Source organism: Moschus berezovskii, chromosome 18 (assembly GCF_049115385.1).
Source record: "Moschus berezovskii isolate FMDL1 chromosome 18, NW_MosBer_1.0, whole genome shotgun sequence".
NCBI classification, from domain to species: Eukaryota; Metazoa; Chordata; class Mammalia; order Artiodactyla; family Moschidae; genus Moschus; species Moschus berezovskii.
The window spans coordinates 45,412,330-45,437,100 of record NC_142477.1 but is presented as its reverse complement, the minus strand read 5'-3'; the positions used below and the strand labels follow the sequence as shown (position 1 = coordinate 45,437,100).

General features: G+C 42.3%; 1 long non-coding RNA gene and 1 pseudogene across 2 annotated transcripts; one reads left to right on the top strand and one right to left on the bottom strand.

Moving 5' to 3' along the window:
• Nucleotides 1-3,758: 3,758 nt before the first annotated feature.
• Nucleotides 3,759-24,384, top strand: LOC129553290 (uncharacterized). Of its 2 annotated transcripts, none has more exons than XR_016035234.1 (3): nucleotides 3,759-4,669; nucleotides 19,811-20,041; nucleotides 22,015-24,384. It is a non-coding gene; the product is annotated as an uncharacterized LOC129553290 (long non-coding RNA). The 2 variants fall into 2 exon arrangements; XR_008685424.2 differs by having other exon boundaries at nucleotides 3,759-4,703.
• LOC129553288 (nucleosome assembly protein 1-like 1 pseudogene) lies at nucleotides 7,778-9,105 on the bottom strand (annotated as a pseudogene).
• Nucleotides 24,385-24,771: the final 387 nt, after the last annotated feature.

Genomic DNA, 24,771 nt, shown 5'->3' with positions numbered 1-24,771 from the left:
AACCACACTTTGTATTTTGATCTTTTCTTGGGCTAGTGATATGCCCTATGACACTCTCATGATGGTGGGCAGTGGCAGCCACAGCTCCAAGTCATGGGATCCCCAGGGTGAACAACCGATATGCTTACAAGCATCCAGTACACACACAACCATTCTGGTTTTCATTTTCAGTACAGCATTCACTAAACTGCACCAGTGGTTCAACACATTATTATAAACTGGGCTTTGTGTTAGGTGATTTTATTCAACTGTAGGTCTAGGTAAGTGTTGACAAGTACAAATTGCCATCTACCTCTACAAGGATTAAATCATGAGCTGCTGCAGCTGCTGACCTTCAACACCCTCTGAAAGGAGCTTGGGGGAGAGCAGAAATGAGGCACCCCGTACTGAGGTAGTGGGGAACTGGCAGAATAGGTTTTTCAGATGGATATTTTCAGGAGCAAATTTTATCAGCCCAATTCTTGTATCTCCTCACATCTAGAAAAGCACTAACATTCTTCATGGTGAGGAATTCTCCTTGTGACTAACAGAAAGTTTCTGCAAAAAAAAAATATATATGTTGCTTGATTGCATGGACTACCCCTTCACCAAAATTACATACATACTGACCTTCCCCCTACTTCTTTGGAGCAGTTTCTCTGAGTTTTCTGAAATACTATCTCCATAGTACTCGTTTTGCTCCAGGTAAAACTTCACTTACAACTCTTACACTGTGCTTTTTTTTTTAGTCTACAGTGTTCTGAGCACATTTAAGGTAGGCTGGGCTAGGCCATGATATTTGGTAGGTGAGATATAGTAAATGCATTAAAAGTTTTTCTTTTTAGCTGTGCTGGGTTTTCATTGCTGTGTGGGCTTTTCTCTACTTAAGGTGGGCAGGGGCTACTCTCTAGTTGCGGGGCCAGGGCTTTTTGTGGTGGTGCTTTTTCTTGTTGCAGGAGGACGGGATACAGACATGCAGTCTTCAGTAGCTGTGACACACAGGCTTAGTTGCTCTGAGGCATGTGGGATCTTCCCAGACCAGGAATTAAACCCATGTCCCCTGAGTTGCAAAGTGGATTCTTAACTACTGGACCACCAGGGATGCCCTTAAATGCATTTTTGACTTACATTATTTTCAACTTATCATGGGTTTATCAGGATGTGACCCCATCGTCAGTCCAGGAAGATCTGTGTTCTTACTGCCCTTGCTTTACAGGTAAAACAACCTAAGGTTTTAGAGATGATATTGACACAATTTAGTAAGTGTTGGGACTCATGTTTGCACCCAGATAGTTTGAATCCCAGAACTCAGGATCTTGTAATTTTGCTCAGTTTCACTTAAAAAAAAATCTGTTTCCTTTTATAAAGGGATGTTCAAAAGTAGAAAATTAAAATAGGTAGATAAGTAGCGAGAGAGAGGGATTAGTGTTTTTCCATCTGCCCCTGTCTTACTTCTCCTCACTGCCTGAACCAAATACCAGGTTGCTCCTTCTTCCCAGCATAAGATTGCTTGGAAGACCTGAATTCCACTCCTGCCCCAGCACTAACTAGGACTATGAGCTGAACTTTCTGTAAAAAATCAGACAATTTCTGCCTGGAAGAGATGCCAAGAGAAGTAGACACCATGAACATTCTAGAGCAGGCTTGTAAAGGTGGTAAATGTTGTGAATGCTGCTGCTGCTGCTGCTGCTAAGTCGCTTCAGTTGTGTCCGACTCTGTGCGACCCCATAGATGGCAGCCCACCAGGCTCCGCCATCCCTGGGATTCTCCAGGCAAGAATGTTGTGAATAACTGCCCCTAAATGACCTTTCTTCACCAGGTCCTCTACTGAAGTTTTCCCAACTCTGTTCCAATCCATTCTACAGTCTACTCAACTTTGAAAAATATGTGTAGGATGGCCCAGTTTCCCCCTATTCTGCCCTTTTTTGATTTCTGACACCCTAAGAGGCCTGGTTAAATAAGCAGGGTGACAATATACAACCTTGACGTACACCTTTTCCTATTTGGAACCAGTCTGTTGTTCCATGTACAGTTCTAACTATTGCTTCCTGACCTGCATACAGGTTTCTCAAGAGGCAGGTCAGGTGGTCTGGTATTCCCATCTCTTTCAGAATGTTCCACAGTTTATTGTGATCGTGTTGGAGAAGACTCTTGAGAGTCCTTTATACTGCAAGGAGATCCAACCAGTCCATTCTAAAGGAGATCAATCCTGGGTGTTCATTGGAGGGACTGATGCTAAAGCTGAAACTGCAATACTTTGGCCACCTCATGCGACGAGTTGACTCACTGGAAAAGACTCTGACGCTGGGAAAGGTTGGGGGCGGGAGGAGAAGGGGACGACGGAGAATGAGATGGCTGGATGGCATCACCGACTCTGTGGACATGAGTTTGAGTGAACTCCGGGAGTTGGTGATGGACAGGGAGGCCTGGCGTGCTGTGATTCATGGGGTCGCGGAGAGTCGGACACGACTGAGCGACTGAACTGAACTGAACTGAACTGAAGAGGCCTCGTTTATCTCTCAGCCCAGACACACTTCTTCTTTAGACCTGGAGATGAAGCTAGGTCACAGCCACACTTTTCCTACAGAAAGCAGGCTTGAAATTCTGCAGTGGAGGAAGCAGCGCTTCAGGCATCCTCGGCCTTCTTCCAGAAATGCTTTAGGCAGTAGGCATTGTCTTAGGACCCCAAGTTGGGTGATCCCTTTTAGCCAGAACCCTGAATTCACCTTGAACTTACTTAACTGTTTTTGTGGGCTGTCTTGGTGAGGTGTCGGAGAAGGAAATGGCAACCCACTCCAGTATTCTTGCCTGGAGAACTCTGTGGACAGAGGAGCCTGGTGGGCTGTTGTCCATGGGGTTGCACGGAGTCGGACATGACTGAAGTGCCTGAGCAGCAGCAGCGTGGTGGGGTGTTGGCATTGATCATAGGTGACATTGATTTTAAAATGCCAGAATTGATGGAACTGAGGAGGGAAATTATGCCATTCCATCATGGAATCATTCTTACTATTAATATTGCAATTAATAGTTGCAATTCCTGGAGTTGCTTTCATAGGAGAAACCAAAATTAGAAAACTAGAAATCAAAATGTTGGTTACACAGTTCAAGGCTTGCCCCATTATATCTTTATATAGCTGGATAACATTCACTTAAAAATGATCAATCTTTTAGTTATTGTTTTCTTATAGATCAATTTGCCTAATAAAAGACAAATCCCTAGATAATAAATCTTTTAAATAGGTTTCTGGAAGCCAATTTACCATATTTACATGTTTCTTTTAATCCTTTAGTTTACTGAACAGTTTTCATTGACTATTCTTATCAAGATTTTAAAGAATGTGGGATTTCTCTCTCAACTTTTCTGCCGCTGCCTATAAATTCGAAATAAAAAATTCTTAGAAAAATATCAAAACTGACCCTTTGAGTGCTAATGATACAACATATAGAGAATGAGCTTAATTTTGTAAGTATGTATGTATTACATGCATTTCCACAAATAAGCATACATATGAGCCAAATAAATGAAAATGTCAACTAATAGGGGTGTTAGTACCTGTTGAAATTATAGGTCATTTACTTTCGTTTTCCACATTTTTCAAAGTGAGTGAATTTTTTTTTTTTTTTTTGGTAATACTAACTGAACTGAACTGAAAAAGGGTTACCACAGGAATTAATATGTATTAAACATAACAAGTAACTTTTGGAAATAGACCTGAAAATTTTAACTCTGCCCCTCACCAGCTGTAGGACTGGGTAAATTAAAGTGATCTAACCTCTCCAACCGAGCTGGTTTTCTCATTTGATGCACGTGGACAGTAAATTTCTTCTTTGTGAGGACTGAATGATGCCACATGTAGGAACTCAGTTCGGTTCAGTTCAGTCAGTCGCTCTGTCGTGTCCGACTCTTTGCGACCGCATAGACTGACTGCAGCACGCCAGGCCTCCCTGTCCATCACCAACTCCCGGAGTTTACCCAAACCCATGTCCATCGAGTCAGTGATGCCATCCAGCCATCTCATCCTCTGTCGTCCCCTTCTCCTGTCTTCACTCTTTCCCAGCATCAGGATCTTTTCAAATGAGTCAGCCCTTCGCATCAGGTGGCCAAAGTATTGGAGTTTCAGCTTCAGCATCAGTCCTTCCAATGAACACCCAGGACCGATCTCCTTTAGGATGGACTGGTTGGATCTCCTTGCAGTCCAAGGGACTCTCAAGAGTCTTCTCCAACACCACAGTTCAAAAACATCAATTCTTCGGCGCTCAGCTTTCTTTATAGTCCAACTCGCATATCCATACACGACTACTGGAAAAACCATAGTCTTGACTAAATGGACCTTTGTTCGCAAAGTAATGTCTCTGCTTTTTAATATGCTGTCTAGGTTGGTCATAACTTTCCTTCCAAGGAGTAAGCGTCTTTTAATTCTATGCAACTCAGGCACATTCAATAAGGATTGTTTCGTTCAGCTCTGAGTCCAACCCGTCATCTAAGGCTGTGTTGCTGTATTCCCGCCTCTCGCGGGCGCTGCAGAGGGGCGGGTCTGGGGTCCGGGCGGGTTCGTGGCGGCTGCAGCTGCCGGGCCTGAGCCGCCGCCTCCTTGCGCCTCCGCATCTCGGTTGTTAGGGTGACGCCTTTTCCCGCCGTCTTCGGAAGGATGACCTGTATAGTCTCTCCCCCAGGCTCCACGACTTCTCGGTGGGCACGGCGGGGAGGCCGGGATCCGCAGCTGGTAACTGGGAACTGGATGGCACCCCCCACTCTCCCGGGGTGGCGGCGAAGGCGCGCGGGCGCCGGGGCTCGCAGGGCTGGGGCTGGGGGCGCGGGGTGGGCAGCCTGGAATCGGAGGAGAAAGCCTCCGGGTGGCTGGTGGGGGCGCCGGGGGCGACGCTAAGAGGTCTGTAAGGATCGGAAGAGTTAGTCCTCTCGGAGGGCTCGAGCCAAGAGCAGCTGGGTCCCGGGGCGGGGGCTGGGGGCTGGGGGCGCGCGGGCGGCGGAGCGGGCTTGGTCCAGGCCGCCAGGGGCCCCGCGCGCTGGGCGGCCCCGCGCGGCGTCTTCCGCTGGTTTCTTAAGCTCTTCGTCCGCCCCCATTCCCTCGGTTTCCGTTTACAGCCCACGCGGATGCCTGGAGCCGCTGGTCTCTCCTCCAGGGGCCCACGGAAGCATCAGCAGCGCCGAAGGAATCGGGGGCGGGTTGCCGCCGCCTGGGGCCTCTGGGGGCGCTGCGCCGGCTCGGGGGGCTGCGGGACGGTACTGTGGGGCGGGGGGCTCCGCGCTCTTTCCCAAACATCGCCGGGGATCTGCGGCCGCCAGGGGCCACCTTGTGGACCGCGAGCGTGAGAGACCTGGAGGCCTGAGCCAGGGTGGCCGGGGGAAGCCGGAGGGCAGAGGCTTCAGAAAAACGCGCAGCGCCCCGTGGGGGCAGTTTTCGCAGAAAGTAAGCTCTGCGTGAGCTTGGAATAGTCGCCTTCTTCCTTGTCCACCGTCTGCTTTATGCTCTTCCAGTGAGCGTATTCCTTTCTCGGATCGCCCTCCTTGGCGTTTTCCATCCTCCCTCGAAAAGGATGCCGCGGGAAAGGAACATTCGGATAATTTAACATTCATAAGTTGGCGTCTGGGGAAGGTTCACCTTTAAGCTAGTGAGACTTGAGCTTTCAAGAAGTGTAAAATTCGCAAAACTAAGATTCCTCCCCCCGCTACCCCCATCTTTCTTAAAGACGCCCCTCACCCCGCATAAACTTCCTGCTCCACAAAACCTTGATGCTGGAGTCACTGGAGGTAAGAATGTATACGGGAATTTCAAAAGATGAGAGAACTAGAGAGCGGGCGAGGGAGAGAACTAGAACCTCCCCTCACGGGGAAGGGAGTGGCTTTAGACTAAAACCCGAAGTTCAGGAGCCCGTTTGTCGCCTGCTTTCCTCTCTCATCCCTGCTTCTGGTCCTTTATCGTGCTTGCAGTTAACAATATTTTTTTTTTTTAACTTTTTATTCTGTATTGGAGTGTAGCTTATTACCAATGTTGTGATAGTTGCAGGTGTACAGCAAAAGGACTCAGCCATACAGCAATACTGTATGTTCACACTGGAAATTTTGCTAAGTGAGATCTTACTATAGGTGTCTTTGTCTCATGCAAACGAATAAGGGGGTAAAGGGAAACTTTTGGAGGTGATGCATTTGTGGCACAGACTGTGGTTTTACCAATGTATGCTGCTGCTGCTGCTGTTTAGTCACTTCAGTCGTGTCCAACTCAGTGTGACTCCATGGTCTGTAGCCCCCCAGGCTTCTCTGTCTGGGGAATTCTCCAGGCAAGAATACTGGAGTGGGTAGCCATTCTTTTCTCCAGGGGATCTTCCTGACCCAGGGATTGAACCCCCATCTCCTGCATTGCAGACAGATTCTTTACCCTTGGAGCCAGGAGGGAAGCCCTGTATATCAATCATACCTCAATTAAATGTTTCATAAAAGTTAAACTCACTGGTCTAAAAACTCTTTCCATATCAATAGTTTAAAATATAATTCTGTTGATAGAAATGAAGTTTCAGAGACCATATTAAAAAAACTTATTTAGAGTTCTTGACTCAGGCAGTGTCTTTTGGTAGGAGGGCAGGAGTGACTATTTTCTCTACAAGTACTAGTGTAGCTGTCTTATCTTTGTTAATGAGTCATGAACTGTGACACCATGTTTGGTAGACAGAATAATGGCTTCTAAAGATGCTCATGTCCTGATCTGCAGAGCCTGTGCATATGTTACCTTACATGGCAAAAAGGGACTTTATGGATATGATTATATTAAAGATCTTGAGGATGAAAGATCACCCTAGATTATCTGGTAGGCCCAATGTAATCACAATTTTGATGCTTGCTGCTGGCCGCGAACTGAGGAATGCAGGTGGCTTCCAGAAACTGGAAAAACATATTCTCCCCTGGAGCCTTCGGGAAAAACGAAGCCCTGTTGACCACCTTGATTTAAGACTTCTGACCTCTAACTTCTGTAAGATGATAAATTCGTGTTGTTTTAGGCCGTGAAGTTTGTGGTATTTTTTTCACAGAAGCAACTGGAAACTAATTTACCAGAGTCTCTTCTTGATGTCCTCTTTTCTCACAGTGGTGTATCAATCATACCCTTGGCTTTTCTAAAACTTTCAGTAACTTCAACGCTTTCATACTCTCACTGTGAACATCCCCTCCTCTGACCATCTCCTTCTGTTTTTCTTTTTTTTTTTTTCTGAAAATACTAGGTTTTATTCACCTCCCTAAGATAACCAATAACCATACTATTAGTTAATAAGCTTTTCTTATAGTAACTAATGTCACTTGACATTCAAAAACCTGTTAATCTAAATTATCAGGTGTAGTCTTACTGGAAATTCTTAACCATGTACTTGTCTTGACAAGTTTTGCTTTTTAAACGATGAATTGTCTTAATGCAAGCCATTGTATTTCTATAACAAAGTAATGACAGGCACAGCTCTTGCAAGCAAACTTAAACCCATTCAACCAGCTAAAAAAATACTTTGGTTCTTCAGGAAAAAAACTTAGCAAGACAAAAAAATCTGGTTCATTTCACAGTTCTGTTCATTTTCATAGCTTTAATCTAACAGTTACACAATAAAAATACTCCAAGAAGAACCAAATTATATAGCAATGGACGAACATGCGTGAGAGATTCTGTGCATTTGATGCAGCTGGCAGAAAAACTAGTTAAAATGCTAAGTAGAACAAATTTGGTCTTTAAAGTATCAGCTCCTTTCCTTTAAAAAAAACTTCTGAGTCTACCAAGAAAATACAAAAACATAAGGCTGTAAGTAAACAATAGCTGTGTTTAGGCTATTACAGTGCAGGTTTCCTCAAGGCCACACACATCCTGCTCACTGCTGCTTGCACTCTGCTGGATTTTGATCCTTCTTTGGGTCATAGTCTGGATCATTTTCCTCATCTCCTTCTTCTTCCCCTTCCTCATCCGCTTCTTCACCTTCTTCATCATAATCATCGTCATCATCTTCAATAGTTTCTCCAGTAAAGTATAACACTGATCTTGGGATTATACTCTCACGTAAAAAGTGACCGATTTCAAAGTCTGCAGCGAGGATAGCTTCAGAATCATCATCCAGATCTCCACTCTCAGGAACTTCAGGAGGGGCAAAAAAATTAAAGAAAGAGTCATTAGAAACTGTTTTGGTCACAGTACGAACTGTCCCACGTCCCTTGTGTTTCTGTTTCTTCTTAATCGTTTTCAAAGTGACATTCTTCCCTTTTTTCCAATCTATCTGGCACCCTGTACAACCCATAATTTCTGGTCCATCAAAAGAAAAGGGATCAGAATCATCTGGTTCTGACCTCATCCTATATGTCTTTGTCAGCACTTCATTTGTGAAATATTCATTGGGTTCAAAGTGAAATTCTAAGACAAAACTCATAGGTTGACCAGCATCTGAGAACTTCACTTTAATATCTTTCAAGTGCTTCAGAATAGGTTCATCATGTTCCTGAACCATATCACTGAGCAAGTCAACATTCTTAAAAACGGTCAACCAAAACTCAGGAATTCCCTTGGGATCTTCTTTTTCTTCATCCTTTTTCTCATCTTCAATCTTGGCCTTTTCTTTCAGCTCCTCTGAAATTTCATCTTCCTCATCTGGTTTCCATTCACATTCTTCTTCTGTAGGTTCATAAATGGCATTAATGATCTCAAATCGCTTATCAAACAGAGGCCGATAAAGAACAGCATACTTTCTTTCAAGATCATGAACTTCCTCATAGAATTTGGCTTCTATCTGTGCACATTTAACTTGAAGGTTTTTGAGAGCATTCACTCGTCTTTTAACTACCCTAGGCAAGCTTTCAATGTATCCTGTCGGTGTTTCTACCAGACCATCAAGTCTTTCTTGAAGGGCTGCAAGAATCTGAGGATTTTGCATCATCTGAACAGTCAGCTGACGCGCTTTGATTTTTGTTTCTTCACCAGTTTCTTCTTCTTCTACTTCTTCAACATCATCCAAATCTTGATCAAGTTCAGACTGTTCTTTGTTGTCAATGTCTGCCATGTTGTACAAATGCCAAATATTTTCAAAAATGGCAAATTTCGTTTTCCAGCTCAGCTCTCCGGTGGCGAGCGCGGGGAGCCGAGCGGCCCGAGCTGCACAGGCAGTGACTCGGCGGTGGCGGGAGGAGCAGGAGGCGGCGCCGCGAGCAGATGGCGCTAAAAAAGCTCCTTCTGTTTTTCTAACACATTTTCTCAATTGCTATATCTGGATTCCTACAGTTTTGACCCCACCAGAGCCCTTAATTTTTAAATTTTACACCTTTTCACTTTTCCGTCTCAAGTCTTCTCTTTACCCAACTTAAATTTCTTGTTTAATTATTATTTAAAAAATTTATTTTTGGCCGCGCTGGGTCTTCGTTGCTTTGTGTGGTCTTTCTCCAGTTGAGGCAGGCGGGGGGTACTCTTCACTGTGGTGTATCAGGGTGGCTCCTCTTCTTGCAGAGCACAGGCTCTAGGGCTTGCAGGTTTCAGTTGCTGCAGCTCGAAGGCTCCGTAGTTGGTGTGCTCAGGCTTAGCTGTTCCAAGGCATGTGGAATCTTCCTGGACCGGGGATTGAACCCATGTCCCTTGCATTTACAGATGCATTCTTATCCATTGTGCCACCAGAGAAGTCCCGTGTTTCATGATCATATCTGCACTCTTGCATAAGGCTTCCACATCTTTGCCACTTTACCATTTTGTTATACTTGGTGAAACCACAACCCCCTTTAAGTTCATCTCTCTAATGCCTGCACGTGCCAGCCAAAAAAGCCTAAAGAAAAATATAGCACCATGCTCACTGACCTGCTTTTAAATTCATAATTACCAACTCTAACTCCATATCTTACTTGGCCTCACTGTAGCATTTGACTCAGCTGATTACTTTTTCCTCTTTGAAATACTTTTACTTGGCTGAATTTTTGTGTACCAACTTTCCCTGACTTTTCTGATGGCTCTTGAATTCAGTCTCCTCTGCTGATTCCTCTTTATCTATCTGCCAATGGATTGAAATACATCGAACAGGTGAAAATTCATAATGATATTACAAAAGAACTCATTTAAAAAAATTGGAAGTTTTTAGCACACCACATAATTATTAGGAAACTGGTGAAAGTGTGAAAGAGTTAGTCGCTCAGTCGTGTCTGACTCTGCAAACCTATAGACTGTAGTCCACAAGGCTTCTCTCTCCCAGGTGAGAATACTGGAGTGGGTTGCCATTTCCTTCTCCAGGGATCAAACCTGGGTCTCCCACATTGCAGGCGGATTCTTTACTGTCTGAGCCACCGGGGAAGCCCCTTAGAAAACTCGTAGATAAATGTTTATCCTGATTTCTCTTCTCAAGCCAAGTTTCAGGGTAAATAAATAGTTGATAAGGAAGTGTTCCTTCTTTTATAAGAAGTCCCATTAGTAAAAGTAGAATGTTAGAATTACAATATTGACATTTTGTAATTCTTAATAAAATAATGGAGCTAGACAATATCAACAATGGCTTCTAAAACCATCATGTGAAAGTTTGATGGAGAACTTTGTAATAAATAGGTTGGCCTGAAATTGCTAATCAATTTTAGCTTTATCCAAAAGGGACAACTGGACAAAATGCACCTCTTAAAGTGACACGATAGGTGTGCATGTATGCTCAGTCATGTCCGACTCTTTGTGACCCCATGGACTGTAGCCCGCCAGGCTCTTCTGTCTATGGGATTTCCCAGACAAGAATGCTGAGGTGGGTTGCCATTTTCTCTCCGGGGGATCTTCCCAATTCAGGGATTGAACTCATGTCTCCTGCACTGGCAGGTGAGGATTCTTTACCCCTGAGCCACCTGAGAATCCACAGTAAGTGTATGCAGCACTATCTATTAGGTATTTTTGCCTAAAAAACTCAGACTCAAGCCTGAAACTGAATTGAATCCAGATTCAGTTCTAACTACTAATTTAGAAAGTGGCATCTTGGGAATGTAGTTAATTAAATGAAGAATGTTGGAGTGTTTCACAGGAAATTATGATGGAATTTCTTCAGTAAATGTCACAGAGGAAGAAAAAAGGTGTTACAGGTGTAAAGAGAGGGGAACAGAGTTAAGAAACACATTGCCTGTCTTAAGCTGGGCTCTCTAGAAAGTAAAGGCTAAAGCCAGAATTTAGATGCTAACAGTCCCTTTGGGTTGTGCAAGCTCTGTGATTAGGAAGGAAGAAAAGATGGGAGAAGGGAGACAATACACAATGTGATGGGGTGTGCTGTGCTGCCTCTGCCTTCACACGAGTGGGGAAGACACACAGCAGATGGCCCAGCACGGTGGGACTCGAGTTCTCCAGCTGGAGTTGGGGGGAAACCACACCGTGGATGGTCTGCTGAAGAATGAAGAGCAAGTTTATTTGCCAGGTGCCCTGATGTCTCCGTTTTTCACTGGTCAAATTTCCCCTTTCAGGAGCCCAACTCTTGCTCTTGGCTTGTTTCATCCGTCTCTCAGGATGTTAGATCCCACACTTGGTGGGCTGGTGTTTCACCCAAGGCCCAAAGCGGCATGCCAACTAAGAAGGAGAAAGGAAGGTAGTTGAGGGCATCTAAAAAGGTGCTTAAGTTTATGTCTAAAACTGTTTATTCCTTTTCCCACGTAGGTCTACTCATACCTTCCCGATACACCCAGCTCTCAAACCACAGTCTGGAGAGTCCCTTTTCTTCCTTGGGAACAAACAAAAATGTCCTCATTCTTTCTATTTCAGGAGAGGTTCAGGTCTGATTAGCCATAGATTCTTCATGATCTCCTAGAAGAGGAAAGCAAGAGTTAAAACAGATACCATTTCTCACTTCTCTGGCTAATATCAAGGCTGTCAAACAGTTTCTCAATGTTGCCACCAGGTGGAGCCATTGGACCAGGCCGGTTTCCTCACGCCCTGAGTAAGGATGGTGGATACATAACCAAATATGTTATGAGATAATTGGTGTAAGGAAACTTTGGAAAGTGTTTCCAATTAAAAGTATACTAATGAGTAAAGTGTTGTTACGAAAGTGCCTGCTTTCAGAATTTTTAGGTTTTGTGGTGGGGTGAGACAGAAACAAAATACATTAACATTTTATTGAGTATAAATGATTTCTTTTCATATCATGTCAATAGCACTTAGAGGATTATGTGTCTTTCCCTGTGCTCGGCCTTGGAGCTACAAAAACAAAACATCAAAGCACTCATAAGCCAGTCAAGAAGAAAACACATTCAAAGGCGATTACAGTATAGTCTGCCCAATATAAAGAAAAAGGTTTTAGATAGATGTTGGAAGGTGGAGAAGGACCCAGCTTCAGGGATAACATTCCAGGAAGATTCTCAGATCAGACATCTGACATCTGAATCGATGATCATATAATTAAGGAGAACAGCATAGGAAAGGCACAAAGGAACAGAGCGATGTGGATGGGTAGGTGACCACCTATGAAAAAGTCATTTTAGGGAGCATAAGGACGCAGGCTCGGAACGGAGAAGGACAAAGATGGGGACTCTCGTCACTAAGAGCCTTGTGTGCTGTGTTGAGCATCGGTGCCCACAGACGCAGGCAGACAATGTTTGCAAGGAGGGGAGAAGGCTGACATTTCACTCTTATCTGTAGGAAGGGTCTTTGAAAGAACAGGCTCTCTCCCATTTGTTTTTGAAACATACTGCCCTCTCTGTCTTTTACCACTTTTGTTTGTAACAGAAATCCAGAGCAACATTCCTCCCCTCATTCACAGGCCCTGAAATACTGTATGCTGAAAAAGCAACTGATATTTGGCTCCGGAGCAGGAAACAGGAACTGGAGGCAAAGAGCAAAGTGGAAATCCCCTGTTCTAAAAGCACACTGCTTTGGGAAATTGTTGTCACAAAGTAACTCAACACAAGTGTTCTTGGGACCCTTTAATTTTTTCCAGAAAGGCAGAATAGTCAGGGATGCCTCAAATTGTGATGTCTTCTTTAAGTTAATGGGAACCATGGAAATATTTTAAGCAGAAGGGGGACATGGTCAAATTCACATCAGAAAAATTACAGTGGCATTTCTATGGAGAGTGGATTGGAAGAAACAATAGGAGAAGCGTGGACAGTTGTTAGAGACTTACTGAATAGGTGACTGGTTATACAGATTGGAATTTGGGCAATAGTGAGGGGAGGAGAGAAGCCAAAGGTGTACATACCACATAAAATATTCAGGCCTTGGTGATGAACTGACATAATTCGATATAATCAGGTTTATATCTACCATCTTGCTGTTTGTCTGTTTGGCCCATAAGTTTTAAGTTCCATTTCTCTCCATTTCTTATCTTCCTCTGGAATACCCAGATACTTTTAGTTTTCCATTGTTTTCTTTGTTGACTTGTTGTTCAGTCACTAAGTCTTGTCTGACTCTTTGAGACCTCATAAACTGCAGCACGCCAGCCTTCCCTGTTCTTTACTATCTCCTGGAGTTTGCGCAAACTCATCTCCATTGAGTCGTGACTTATTGGCTATGCGATATTTTTCAGTTCAGTTCAGTCACTCAGTTGTGTCCGATTCTTTGCAACCCCATGAACTGCAGCACGCCAGGCTTCCCTGTCCATCACCAACTCCCGGAGTTTACCTAAACTCATGTCCATCGAGTCGGTGATGCCATCCAACCATCTCATCCTCCGTCTTCCCCTTTTTCTCCTGCCCTCAATCTTTCCCAGCATCAGGGTCTTTTCAAATGAGTCAGCCCTTCGCATCAGGTGGCCAAAGTATTGGAGTTTCAGCTTCAACATCAGTCCTTCCAATGAGAACCCAGGACTGATCTTCTTTAGGAAGGACTGGTTGGATCTTCTTGCAGTCCAAGGGACTCTCAAGAGTCTTCTCCAACACCACAGTTCAAGAGCATCAATTCTTCGGCGCTCAGCTTTCTTTATAGTCCAACTCTCACATCCATACATGACTACTAGAAAAACTATAGTCTTGACTAGACGGACCTTTGTTGGCAGAGAAATGTCTCTGCTTTTTAATATGTTGTCTAGGTTGGTCATAACTTTCCTTCCAAGGAGTAAGCGTCTTTTAATTTCATGGCTGCAGCCACCATCTGCAGTGATTTTGGAGCCCAGAAAAATAAAGTCTGACACTGTTTCCACTGTTTCCCCATCTATTTCCCATGAAGTGATGGGACCAGATGCCATGATCTTCGTTTTCTGAATGTTGAGCTTCAAGCCAACTTTTTCACTCTCCTCTTTCACTTTCATCAAGAGGCTCTTTAGTTCTTCTTCACTTTCTGCCATAAGGGTGGTATCATCTGCGTATCTGAGGTTATTGATATTTCTCCCAGCAATCTTGATTCCAGCTTGTGCTTCTTCCAGCCCAGTGTTTCTCATGATATACTCTGCATATAAGTTAAGGAAGCAGGGTGACAATATATAACCTTGACGTACTCCTTTTCCTATTTGGAACCAGTCTGTTGTTCCATGTCCAGTTCTAACTGTTGCTTCCTGACCTGCATACAGGTTTCTCAAGAGGCAGGTCAGGTGGTCTGGGATTCCCATCTCTTTCAGAATGTTCCACAATTTATTGTGATCCACACAGTCAAAGACTTTGGCACAGTCAATGAAGCAGAAATAGATGTTTTTCTGGAACTCTCTTGCTTCCTCCATGATCCAGCGGATGTTGGCAGTTTGATCTCTGGTGCCTCTGCCTTTTCTAAAACCAGCTTGAATATCTGGAAGTTTACAATTCACGTATTGCTGAAGCCTGGCTTGGAGAATTTTGAGCATGACTTTACTAGCGTGTGAGATGAGTGCAATTGTGCAGTAGTTTGAGCATTCTTTGGCATTGCCTTTCTTTGGGATTGGAATTAATACTGACCTTTTCCAGTCCTGTGGCCACCGCAGAGTTTTCCAACTTTGCTGGCATATTGAGTGCAGCACTTTCACAGCATCATCATTTAGGATTTGAAATAGCTCAGCTGGAATTCCATCACCTCCAGTAGCTTTGTTTGTAGTGATGCTTCCTAAGGTCCACTTGACTTTGCATCCCAGAATGTCTGGCTCTAGGTGAGTGATCACACCATTGTGATTATCTTGGTCGTGAAGATCTTTTTTGTACAGTTTTCCTGTGTATTCTTGCCACCTCTTCTTAATATCTTCTGCTTCTGTTAGATCCATACAATTTCTGTCCTTTATCGAGCCCATCTTTGCATGAAATGTTCCCTTGTTATCGCTAATTTTCTTGAAGAGATCTCTAGTCTTTCCCATTCAATTGTTTTCCTCTATTTCTTTGCATTGATCAAGTTTGCTCAACTCATGTCCATTGAGTCATGACTTATTGGCTATACGTTATTTTCACAATATACTGTATATTGGTTATTACAGATTATTGATTATATATTAAGTTGTATATTGGTTATTATGTACGTTATTTATATATTTTTAGTGATTACACTAGGGATGAAAACATTCAAACTGGACTTATTTAATCTCATATATATTATTGATTTTACCATTTTTCTTTTTTCTATTAACATCAATATCTGGGTCATCTGTGGATTTAGTTTTTCCACTTAATTCTGGATATTTTCTTGCTTTGTTTTATATAAATTGATTGTGTACCAAATGGCATGAATAAAAATATAGATAGAACCCCCTCCAGAGAAGGTTTCCCCTTCTCTTCTCTTGTTTAGTCACTAAGGAGAGGGAATGAGGGCTTATCAGGGTTTGCGGAAAATTGAAGCTGGGTTGCAGTTTGCCTGTGTTCCATTTTCTCAGAAGGAATCATTCTGTCCTTTACAGCAGAGGTCCCCAACCTCCATAATCTACTGTCTGATCTGAGGTGGAGCTGATGTAATCATAATAGAAATAAACTACACAGTAAATGCAACACGCTTGAATCATCCTGAAACTTTCAAACCCCTGCCCCTGTCCGTGGAAAAATTGCTTTCTACAAAACTGGTCCCTGGTGCCAAAAAGGTTGGGGACCGCTGCTTTACAGAAAGAGCCATGCTAGTTTCCATCTGCAGCCCTGAAGGCCAAAGGAGATCTGGGGCTGTCGGCTCTTCCCAAGTTTTCTCTGCAACCCCAGCTCCTCCTGCTCTGCAACTCCTAACACACCTGGAGGGAGACTCTCCTACCCCAGGGCTAGTGTTATCCCCTTTGTTTTAGAGTAGCCATCACAGATGAATCCTCAGCAAAATTCTTGTTTATGATCTATTTATTAAATTTTTTTTGTTGAGGTATGATTGACATGTAAAAATCCAAACATATTTAGTATATACAACTTGATGGGTTTTGGGCTAAGTATAAACCTGTGAAACCCACCATCAAGTCCATAAAAATGTATCACTTCCCAAAGTTTTCTCTTGCCCTCTTTATTATTACTATCATCGTCATCATTATTTGGGGAGGATGACAATAATTTTATAAGGTGTACATTCTTAGGAAATTTTAGGCATGCCTTGTAGTGTTGTTAGTTACTATGCTGTGTAGTAGATCTTGAGAAATTATTTATCTTGTGTGACTAGATCTTTATACCCTTTGACCATCACCTCCTTATTTCCCCTTCTTCCACCCCCTGGCAACCTCCGTTCTACTATCTGCTTCTATGATTTGACCATTTTTGGATTCCACAAGTGAGATCATAGAGTATTTGTCTTCCTGTGTCTGGCTTGTTTCATTTAACTTTCATGTTGTCACAGATGGCAGGATTTCATTTTTTTTTTAAAGCTGAATAGTAGTCCATGTATGTATACACAACATTTCCTTTAGTCATCTGCTGATAGACATTTAGGTTATATCCATATCTTGGTTGGGAAGATCACCTGGAGAAGGGAATGGCTACCTACTCCAGTATTCTGGCCTGGAGATTTCCATGGATTGTATGGTCACAAAGAGTTGGACACAACTGAGCGACTTTCACTCACCATATCTTGGTTACTGTGAATAATGCACTGAACACAGAAGTGTCTCTTCAAGATCCTAACCTGGATTTTTTTTTTTTTGCATAAATACCCAGAAGTGTAATAGCTGGATCATATAATGGTTCTATTTTTAATTTTTTGAGGAACCTCCACACTGTTTTTCATTGCTATAAACTTGTCTTTTAGAACAGCTTTTGCTGCATCCCATAAGTTTTCATGTCTTGTGCTTCTAGTTTTGTTTGTTTTCAAGATATTTTTTTTGACTTTTGATGTCTTCTTTGACCCATATGCTGTTCAGGAGTATGTGGTTTAATTTTCACAAATTTGTGAACTTTCCACTTTTCCTCTTGTTATTGATTTCTAGTTTCTTAGCATGTTGGTCAGAAAGGATACTTGATATGATTTCAATTGTAAATTTAATACTTGTTTTGTGGCCTAACATATATGATTTGTCTTGGAGAATATACTCTGTTGAACTTGCGAAGAACTTAGATTCTGCTGCTTTTGGATAAAATGTCTTTTACATGTCAGTTAGGTACATTTGGTCTACAGTGTTGTTCAAGTCCACTTTTTCCTTATTGATTCTGCGTCTGATCTGTTGATTGTTGAAAGTAGGGGTACTGAAGTCCCTTACTGTTATTGTATTCCTATGTATATCTCCATTTCTGTTCATATTTACTTCATACATTTAGGTGCTTCTACACTGGGCACATATACAGCTACAGTTGTTATGTCCTCTTGCTGAATTGACCCTTCTTTCATTATATAATGACCTTCTTTGTCTCTTGTGACAGATTTTGACTTAAACTCTGTTTTGTCTGCTTCAAGTATAACAACCCCTCCTCTCTTCTGGTTATCATTTATGTTGAATATCTTTATCCATCTCTTTGCTTTCATCCTGTGTGTGTCCTGAAGCTAAAGCTTATAGGCACATATAGTTGGATCTTACTTTTAAAATCCATTCAGCTACTCTGTCTTTTGATTGGAGGATTTAATCCATTTGCGTTTAAAGTAATTACTGATAGGTAAGGGCTTAGCATTGCCATTTTATTAATTATTTTCTGACTATTTGGTGGTTCTTCTGTTCCTCTCTAACTTTCTTGCTGTCTTCCTTTGTGATTTGATGATTATTTTTTTCTTGTGGCATGCTTTTATTCCCGTCTCTATGTTTTGTATATCTCCTACAGGTTTTTCCTTTGTGGTTTTCCATGAAGCTTATTCAAAACATCTTATAATTATAACAGTCTATTTTAAGCTTATAATTTTTTTTTTAGATAGAAATAATTATAAACTGTAGAGAAAATCCTCAAATATCTTAAACTTCCTCTCTTCCTTTTTAAAGGAGTCAAAGAGGTCAGTGTAATGGCTGGCTGGTCATCTAAGCTGAAACTTGGAGGCCTCAGGCTCTCAGGTCAGGGTGGCTGGAACTGTCTAACACCTCTTGTGGACTCAGAGTGGTTGTATCTGAGCCTGCTGCTGCTGCTGCTAAGTCACTTCAGTCGTGTCCGACTCTGTGCGACCTCATAGATGGCAGCCCACCGGGCTCCGCCGTCCCTGGGATTCTCCAGGCAAGAACACTGGAGTGGGTTGCCATTTCCTTCTCCAATGCATGAAAGTGAAAAGTGAAAGTGAAGTCGCTCAGTCGTGTCTGACTCTTCATGACCCCATGGACTGCTGCCTACCAGGCCCCTCCATCCACGGGATTCTCCAGGCAAGAGTACTGAATATTAGCTAATCCCTGGCCTTCTCCATCTTCATCATAAAGAGGATTCCTCATGTTTGCTCTAAATCATGAGAGTTGTGTCCTTGATTAAAAGATGTCATTAGAGGCTTTTTGGTAGCTGCTCCATTTCTTGTCAACTTTACAAGCTCTTCCTGTGAAGACAGCTTCTTATTTAGGATGGCAAACTGAGGATTCATGTTTGTCTCTCCTCGTTGCTTCATTAAACTTATAGCCAACAAATAATAAAAATTCAAATCAAAGTGAAGAAAATAGGATGGAGGTATCAACAGATGAAATATGTCAATTACTTTTGCAAGTTGGGAAAATAAGAGAGGAAGAATTTGCAACCCAAGGTGCGAAAATGCAGTGATACAGTGAATCTTCTGCCACGGCAACCCTCCAGGTTGTGACCTTGTTAGCAGGTAGAGAAGGGGTGCTGAAGTTAGTGTTTACTAAGAGTCTGCCTATGAAAACCTGTGCCCACTGTCTTCTTACTCCCTCTCTTATGTCTGCATTTGAGAGCAGGTGACTGGAATTTAGCTCCTGAACAAAAGCTGGGAGGTTTTTTCCCTAAAGAACTTGAACATGTAAGGAAAACTGGGGGCTCCTAGCATGTGTGCTGATGCTTTTCAGTTATGTTTTGCATCATTCCTTCTGAAATCTTGTTAATGGATAAACTCTGCTATAGATACAGAGCTTTTTACTCAGAATTTCTGTTCAGGAACAAGCTAGTGGTAAAATGATTTCGAAGCTGTACTTTTATAGCCAGACAAATATGAATCATTGTCAACAAAATGGAAGACTTTTCAGACGTTCAATGGCTCAGACATTTTTCTTCTCCTGCACTGTTTCCGGAGAAGTTGCTTGAAGGTGTTCTAGAAGGAAATGGAGATGTGTTACATGTAGGCAGACTATGTAGGCTATGAGCAGGGAGATGGAACTCAGAAAAAACCAAGAGCCTTTAGAAACTCTCTGGGGAAAAAAAAAAATCCACATTCTGAAGCCAAGGTCCAAATATGAAGCAAACAGACAAAAATGCTAATAATCTTGAAGAACGAATAGCCTGTAAGAAGGGAGGATCTATTAGATCTGAACTTTGGAATCATTTGGAAATGGGAGAAGGAAATGGAATCCCAGGACATTGTGTGGCCCCATAGTGATCAATATTACATAGGCTAACAATATAAATGTTCCTTATTTATTTTTAATTTATTTATATTTTTTTGTGCAGCTTGTGGGATCTTAGTTCCCTGACTCGAGCCCTTGGCAGTGAAATTGTGGAGTCCTAACTACTGGGCCATCTGAGAATTCCTTGCTTTCAATTTTTAAAATCAACATGTAGACAAAGCACAGATTTAAACATGGTGGAGATGCTGTTGGACAGCCCTTAGCAAGAAACCCCTTGGGTAGCAGCAGAACTCTTGTGGGTTCTTAAAGAGATGAAATCTGACCAGGAAGGATGGTAAGTCTGTGTAATAGTCATGTGGAAGTTTCTTTGTCTTGTAGGGAAGGGGCTGGAGTTAGGATATTAATGATGTGTTTCTGGCAGTAGTGGGAAATAGAAGCCTGCCGGTGAGAAAATTCAAGATTCCTCTGAAGTGGTGTGATCCTCACACATTCTTTGGAGATAAGAAAGGCCCTGGGGAGCTGGGTTCTTCTCCCATCTGCTGTATACTTTGCCCCAATAGCTGGACCATATTCTTTATCAGAGTTAAGAAAATGCTTGCTATCATAGTAAATAATGCCTAAGTATTTTATTTTTGCTGATCTACTAACCAATGGGGTTTTTGATTCCTCGCAATAAAAAGTTTCATGTCAAATATTAAACATTGTTACTTCCCTGATGGTCAAGTGACTAAGGCTCTGAGCTCACAATGCAGGGGCCCAGGTTCGATCCCTAGTTGGGGAACTAGATCTCCCACACCTCAACTAAGACCTGGCATGGCCAAATATATAAAAATAAATAATATTAAACATTATCAAGTTATTAACAGTTGTCCTTTTAAGAAATGTACTCATTACCCAAATAGTACTTGTTCATTATAAAATTGGAAAATGCATGTACAGAAAAAAAATACTCACTTATAATCTACTCCTGTAGACTCACTTCTTTCCACTGCTGTTTGTTGATCATTATGGAGAGCTTGTTAAGAATCCACATTTCTGGTTTCTAATCTAGAGCTGCTGGGTCAAAATTTCCCAATGTGAAGCCTGAGAATCTGTGTTTTAAAAATTCTGGTGCAGCAAGTTCACTAATTTGAAACCACAAATCTAGATAGAACCACTGTTAACATTTGGTAGATTCTACCATTTTCTCTGTAATTAATTTTATTTATTTTTATAAAAATTTGACATACTATTATGTAGTACAACAGAACCTCAGTCCCAGTTAAGCCAAGTTTATTGTTTCATAATTGAAAATTCTAAGGTTGGTTCTAACTTGGAGAACTACTCAATCCAGGGCATCTGATACCCATACCATCTTTAACTATTTTTGAAAGTTCAGGCCCTTTTCTCCCTTAACGACTCAAGGAAGAAAAGTACAGGAATTATTCTCATTAGTCCATCTTTGATGATGTGCCAAGTGAATGAGGAACTTAAAATTTGGTCTGAGTCACTTCTTTGGCCTATATGGGTTGGAGTCAGCACCACTTGAAACACACGGAGTTGTTTTCCTACGAGAAAGGGAAATTCTGTTCGTGGAAGAAAGCAGGGATGGACATGTGCTAATAAGACAAAAACAAATTTATGCAACACACCACACAGATGGTACTGCTTCCTGCTGCTTCCACCTAATATTGTGTACTCATCACTTTTTCATGTCATCAAGTATTCTTTGAAAATTTGATATCTTAGTACCACTTAATATTCTACTTAATATGAACAGTGTTAGTTGTCTATTTCTGCAGTATGAATTAACCCAAAATTTAGCAGCTTAAAACAACAAACTTATCATCTCACAAAGTGTCTGAGGGCTTCCCTGGTGACTCAGTGGTAAAGAATCTACCTGTAATGCAGAGGAGACTTGGGTTCGATATCTGGGTTGGGAAGACCCCCTGGAGGAGGGTATGTCAACCCATTTCAGTATTCTTGCCTGGAGAATCCCATGGACAGAGGAGCCTGGCAAGCTACAGTCCATGGGGTCACATAGAGTCAGACACAACTGAAGCGACCAAGCAGCAGCAGCAGTGGAGTGTCTGAATGTCAGGAATCTTTGAGTGACTTAGTTGGGTAGTTCTGGCCCACGGTCTGTCAGGAGGCTGCAGGCAAGCTGTGAACTGCAGCCCCAGGCCTCAAGGACTTGACTGGAGGCTCCTCTTCCAAGCTCAGTCACATGGCTATTGGCCACAGAGTGACCTAAAAGAGAGAGGAAAGTGGAGAAAAAGGTAGTGCACCCTAAACTGGACTCTCCCTCTTTATTTGTCTCATTCTCAGATGACATGCTCCTGCTTCTGGCATAATTTCTGAGATAGACTCCTTGTGCCTGGTGCTTCAATCAAGGTCTGATTTCAAGAGCTGCTGCTGCTAAGTCGCTTCAGTCATGTCCGACTCTGTGCGACCCCATAGACGGCAGCCCACCAGGCTCTTCTGTCCCTGGGATTCTCCAGGCAAGAATATTGGAGTGGGTTGCCATTTCCTTCTCCAGATTTCAAGAGACTACCAAACAAATCAGCAGGGTTTTATAATTACATAGCAATCATCCTGTTGAATTAAACTGTGAAGTCCCAGGAAAGACCAAGAACTCTGCTATTCTGTGAAATACGTGGGACATGGTATACATTCTTTCTCTTACTGTGCTTTTTTGATTAAGAACCATCACTTCCTTGTTTCCTTTACTAAACACATTACAGCAAGCTGCCTAATAAATACTATTAGAAAACTTTGCTTTTTAAAGCTACATATTAAAAAATTTGCTAGGGTTTTTTCCTCCAAGAAAAAGTAGCTTAGATCTACCATATGTAGCATCTTCTCTTGAGAAATCAAGGCTTCCAGCTCCTTCGGCAGGCAGGGTTGTTAGCGGAAGAGACACTGCTATGTAAACAAGGAGGGTTTACCCTGACTGCAGTCCTCATTGGCCAGATGTAGAACATGCCAAAGCCATTACTCAGTACAATTTCCAGCTTGCTGATGTGTCAACAAAGTACAAAGAACAATCTGATATCTCCTGGGCTGACCATGAACCAACTGCTGCCACTTCATATAGGATCCAATTGCTTGGGAAGTGGCTTCAAAACAAATCTCCATTACTCAGGAAAATGGGGGGAGGGGATAGATGACATCTGTTCCATCAATGCCGCTCATCCTCTTTGTACATGTTTTTACAAACTATGGCTATACCTGACTATGTAATAGAAACCTTTGTGAAGAAAAATTGAGTACAACATGTTATCACCGTTTAAAATCACCAGGTGGCGCTAGTGGTAAAGAACCCCCACCTGCCAATGCAGAGGACATGAGAGACGTGGGTTCGATCCCTGGATGGGGAAGATCCCCGGGCGAAGCAAATGGCAACCCACCCCAGTATTCTTGCCTGGAGAATCCCATGGACAGAGGAGCCTGGTGGGCTACAGTCCATAGGGTCGCAAAGGGTTGGACATGACTGAAGCAACCTAGCACACACACACATGCTTATCACTAAACTCAAATTGTACACATTATACACAGATTTTTATATGTATAAAATTTTAAAAAATCACAAAAATGGAGGAGGAGGATGTACATTTACTCATGCAGAGACAGGATAGTTTCAGATTTAGATTTTATCTTTATTAAAATTCTCAACATTCAAAAAGGATGCTAGCTAGCTTCCCAGAACAGCTGTTGGTTAAAACGTTTGTGTCAGAACTAAACTGAGTATACAATTCCCAAGGAATTTGGTATGACTACAACTATAAATTTACTCTTCAGTTCAGTTCAGTTGCTCAATCGTGTCCGACTCTTTGCGACCCCATGAATACAGCACGCCAGGCCTCCCTGTCCATCACCAACTCCCGGAGTTCACTCAAACTCATGTCCATCGAGTCGGTGATGCCATCCAGCCATGTCATTCTTTGTCGTCCCCGCCTCCTCCCACCCCCAATCCCTCCCAGCATCAGACTCTTTTCCAGTGAGTCAACTCGTTGCATGAGGTGGCCAAAGTATTGGAGTTTCAGCTTTAGCATCAGTCCTTCCAATGAACACCCAGGATTGATCTCCTTTAGGATGGACTGGTTGGATCTCCTTGCAGTCCAAGGGACTCTCAAGAGTCTTCTCCAGCACCACAGTTCAAAAGCATCAATTCTTCGGAGATCAGCTTTATTCACGGTCCAACTCTCACATCCATAGATGATCACTGGAAAAACCATAGCCTTGACTAGACGGACCTTGGTTGGCAAAGTAATGTCTCTGCTTCCCAATATGCTATCTAGGGTGGTCATAACTTTCCTTCCAAGGAGTAAGCATCTTTTAATTTCCTGGCTGCAATCAGCATCTGCAGTGATTTTGGAGCCCCCCAAAATAAAGTCTGACACTGTTTCCACGGTTTTTCCATCTATTTCCCATGAAGTGATGGGACCAGATGCCATGATCTTCGTTTTCTGAATGTTGAACTTCAAGCCAAACTTTTCACTCTTCTCTTTTACCCTCATCAAGAGGCCTTTGAGTTCCTCTTCACTTTCTGCCATAAGGGTGGTGTCATCTGCATACTCAATGGATATTAAAAGGTTAAGGTGAGATCCATATGAAAAGGCTAATTTTTTTTTTTTTGAAAAGGCTAACTTTTAAACACTGAATATTTTGGTGAAGTGAGGAATACTTCTATCATGTGAGGAACCACTTTGATTTACGTCTGCATTTTTAAAATATTGAATTACCTGGTGAGTCACAAAGTACCTTTGTAATTAAAATGAACTGACATAATTTTAGCTAAATGCAAAAAAACCTTGGGAGTCTAGTAAGTGTTTGTAGTATTAGAGTAGGCAAATGAAGATATAGTTTTTTTTTTTTTTGAAGTACAATCTTTAATATCTCAGACCTTTTTTACTACATTCAAAGGAATCTTTAGTAAAGGAGCCTTTAGTAGCTGAAAACCCCAAATTAAGGCTCACTGGTTTAGATCACTTTTCTATTGCTTAGAAGTCTTTCTGGGTCATTTGGTGCCAATCAAGTCTGCTGCTGCTGCTGCTAAGTCACTTCAGTCATGTCCGACTCTGT